We start from the raw sequence: 4,699 nt of genomic DNA, 5'->3' as shown, positions 1-4,699 counted from the left end.
CCGCCAGTTTGTGCAAATGAGGAAATCTATCCTGAGGGAAGTGTCTGTAAAATTCCAAATTGTTTTTCTTGTTCTGAAATTTGTCTCTGTATTCTCTGTCACACTGCAGGTCAAAAATTTCTAGTTGCAGCTCAGGACGAATCTCTTCAATATTCGCTGAATATGGAGAGGAGAACAGATCAGAATCACTGTCTAGTGCTGTCAGATCTTGAAAGCGTTGATCAAATTCTTCCTTAAGGGCAACTAAACTATGTGAATAACGTTCACAGTCTTTGTGAACATCTTGCATGGATGATAATTTAGGAAAATGAGCTAGATTTCGTGTTTCCAGCTGACTCACCCAAAGTGTCAATTTCATTTTAAAAGCTCGTATTCGATCTATGAAATGAGTAATTAGCAGATCTTTACCTTGTAGTGAAATGTTCAAAGCATTCAGATGGCTAGTTAAATCTGCTAAGAACGCGAGATCACATTTCCATGAAGGCTCTTTCAATTCAGGAACACACGTTATTTATTTCCATGAACATATTTATCTCATCTAATTGGCAAAAATTCGATTTAATAATTCGCCACGACTAAGCCAGCGGACCTCGCTGTAATAAGGCAGGCTACCATACTGGCTTTCTACATCCTCAAGAAAGCTTTTAAATTGTCTGTGTTGTAGCCCATGATTCCTTATATAATTGGTTGTACGAACAACAACACTCATCACATTTTTTAGAGTGATAGTCTTTGCACATAAGTTTTCCTGGTGGATCACACAGTGAACGCCCCTTATTTCATTCGGCACGGTCAGTTTTTGCATTTTCTGCTTCAACAACGCAACGAAACCTAATTTTTTCCCTGTCATCGCTGGTGCACCGTCTGTATACACTGAAACTAAAGAATTCCACGACAATCCTATATTTTCAACACTTTCTTCAACACTACTTAAAATATCACCTCCAGTTGTAGTGTTCTTCATGCCTACTACATCGAGGAGCTCCTTCCTCACCTGAAGATCTCTATTAACACCTCTAATAAATATGGAAAGCTGCGCTGTTCCAGTGATATCAACACTTTCGTCCAGAGCTAGAGAATACGCCATAAAATCTTTATAGATATTTGCAAGCTGGCTCTGGACGTCGTCTGCCATGTCCTGTATGCGACGCATAGTGGTCATGTCAGATAATGGCACAATCCGAAACTGTTCAACTTGAGATGGACACAAATGTTCCGCTGCAGCTACCAAACATCTTTTATTAAATCGCCATCAGTGAAGGGGCGCAGGGATTTTGCTAAAACCAAAGCAATTTTGTAGCTCACTCTGAGAGCTGCCTCAGTTGATTTTTCTTCGTCATCCAGATCTTCTTCGGATAGCTTCCTTTTAAGTTTAATAACTTCCTGTGCACGATCTGGTCCATCACATTTTCCACTTCCGTAGTCTTTCGCGTGGTACGACATATAATGTCGCTGCAAATTAAATTTCCTAAAAGAATTCAGCGTTTTGTGACATACTAAATATTTTGCAACACCACCTTTTTCTGTAAACAGATACAATTCCCCCCAATGGGGGTTGAACTGCGAAAGCATGGTTGGGGTTACACAACGGCGACTTGACATGATTCTTAACCAGCGAACTGACTGTTAGAGCTGATCGTAGTACTTTTAACGTTACACAGTCGGCGCGAATTCAATAGACACGCTGCGGTTCTATTCATACGTGCGCGCGCATTTCCCCTCTGTCCCCTCCCTCACTCCTCCACGACCTTGCACCTGCTCTCGAGCACGCGCCTGAGCAGACGCGAGTACTCGCGCTCAAAACCGGCCAGTTGTTAAGCCCTGTTCTACGCCGTGTCAATGCACTGGTCGCTGCAATATAAAAAAACTTATAACTAGCTTAAAAACTAATTGTGGTTCGTAGCTCATAGGCCACGCGTATACTCGGCCATCACCTTCGTTTGCAGACATTTTTCATATTTCATTCTTATTTGTTTATATATTTATTTATTGCGTTTGTATTCCTTTTATTCATTTACTCTGCAAAGAAAATTACTTTGACATCTCTTATGATATCTTATCCTTTTGTTAGCTAATACGATCTGTATGTTTCGTTGCAATGATTTCTTTTAATTCTAGTTACAATGTGTATATTTTAGTATTGATGCAACTTCGCATGTTGATACAAATGTAATTTTATATTCCTTCATTATCTGATAGTAAATATAGTTGTTACATGTTATTATTTATTTTGAAATTGGGCTTAATACTTTTGCAGCTTCACGTTTCTATTTGGTTTCGCCGCGAATTAGCCTGTCGCGCTTGCGCAAGGTCAATGTCTGTTCCCTAGTACTGACGTAAATATGCATTGTTGAGCATACACAGCTGAGTCGTACGCTGCTCCAGCTTGGATTTCGCTTCGCGTCAAGCTGTGTTTTTTCACTTCCTCCAAACAAATGTTTGTCTTTGCCTACAAAACAAGAAAATTACTTGAGTTTATACACATTTTATTTAAAATACACACAATAAAATTTCTTATTTACAAAACTATGACATTGCATATAAATACATTTTATGACAAGAAAACAGCTGTGACATTGTGTCGCTACTCGTGAAAAGCTTTTAAGTCTTTGTGAGGGTGGAGACTTTTGTCTCTTCCTGTTCTTTCACATACTAACCTATAAGTTCCAGGATAAGGTATTTTTGCAATAATATAGGGCCCTGAGTATAGTAACTGCCATTTTTTGTTCAACTTACCGATATTTATCGATTTGTGATGTGTTCTCAAGAGGACCCGTTGCCCTTAAAAAAAATGTATAACTCGTTTTAACTTTTTGTTGTATATTCTCTTTCTGTATTCTGCTCTATTCTCCAGCGTAATTACTGCTCGTTTGATTTTATCCTGAAAAGTTAACTCTTTAATAGATAACTTTTGGTATGGGTGATTCCCATTCGTCAGTTTGCTTTGTGTTAAACATAAGTTCATTAGGAGTGAAACCTGTGGAAGAGTGGGGGAGATTGTTTCCTATTTGCATAAATAGAGTCCTGTATTCAATCCATCATGAATGTTATTAAGAGCATAAGTCCTTATAAATCTATCGAATTCTGTAAACACCCTCTCCACGGGACTTGCTTCTGGGTGGAAAAAAACTTACCAAGATGTGTTTAATGCCCTGTGTATTCATGAATTGTTTCCATTTTCTTCCTACGAAATAGGCTGCATTGTCTGTTAATATGACGTTGGGTTTCCATCCGAAGGGTAGAACTTGAAATTCACAACTCTTGCCATTGTGGACAAATGCTGTGTATTTTCTACTCTCCTCGTGAAACTTTATTTGACAGTAAGAATTTTTAAAGTCGAGGGTGCTCAAATATTTGGTGTTATGAAATTTTATTAACTGTTCATCTAAGTTACCTGGCTTTGTTCTTACTGGTACTAGGATTTTGTTTATGCCCTTAACATCTAAAACTAGTCGTACTGATCCATCAGCTTTGCTAACTGGTAGTATTGGGCTGCAATATGGATAAAATGATGACTGTATGATTCCCCATTCGCACATTCTATTGATTTCCTGCTTAACTGCTTCACGCTTTGCCCATGGTATAGGGTAAAGCCCGGTCCACACGCAACGATCTGTCTGCGCAGACATCGGCGCAAATGCCTGTACATGCAAAAGATCGCTTCAAATGTGGTGTGTTCACACGACACAAACCCCAATCTACTACTCGCCCACCATCTGTCGGTGTAGAAAAGAAATATCAGTGGCAAGCGACTACCCTCCCCGTAAACGTCAAAAATTTAATTCAGTTATTTCGAAATATAGAAGACCAACCACAGGAAACAGAGAAAGCGGTCAAAATGGTATAGACAGTGGCTGCTAAAGCGAAAGTAGTTTTCTCACATAAATTTACTGCGAGAGTTGCAGGGCGAACCTAAAACATGGACAAGTATATTCATGTTTCTTTTTATAACAGCAGTTAATTTTCTATTATGTTTGCACACAAATATATTATTTTGAATAAACTTTTGTGAAATATAATGTTTTACATTACCTCGTGTTCCATTTCCTCGCACATTGACACTCCAATTTCATCTTCATTTGTACTCCTGCTTGGTCTTGGCGTTTCTTGATCACTAAGAAAGCCAAGCAGATCAAAATACCATAACGTTGGCTGGTATACTTGATCTATTCCTACACCAGATCTTCTAGATTTCTGAACTTTGGATAACTCTTTTCGGTAAACAGTTCGCAACGATTTTTGTTTTGTTTTTATTACTGTTTCTCTGTTTGCCGAGGCGTCAACTGCCCGCAATTTTTCAATTAGAACATTGCATGCTGCTGTCTTTTTGCCTCGGTCACTATATTATTTACTTTTAATCTCCCACAAACATGGGTGGTTTCTATCTATTTCAATCAATTCACTTACAAACTCTCGAGAACACTGACGAGCATCAGCCATTTTAATGCCCTGTGCGCAAAAATACAAACACTAGATTGAGCAAACAGCTGTTTCGCGCCAGATTTGCGGCGATCTCCTGTCCACACGCTCCAACTTGTCTCCGCAGATGTCGTTTGAACCCACAGATTTGAGTGGTTTCGCTCAAACCTCCAACTCCAACTTCCAGGTTTGCACACACCTCAGGTTGGTGCAAATCTTCTGTCCACACACAACGATCTGTCTGCGCAGATCTGATGTGTGCAGACATTTGCGCAGACAG

The sequence above is a fragment of the Schistocerca piceifrons genome, chromosome 1 (genome assembly GCF_021461385.2).
Source record: "Schistocerca piceifrons isolate TAMUIC-IGC-003096 chromosome 1, iqSchPice1.1, whole genome shotgun sequence".
Taxonomy (NCBI): Eukaryota; Metazoa; Arthropoda; class Insecta; order Orthoptera; family Acrididae; genus Schistocerca; species Schistocerca piceifrons.
Note: the sequence above shows the minus strand (reverse complement) of the source record.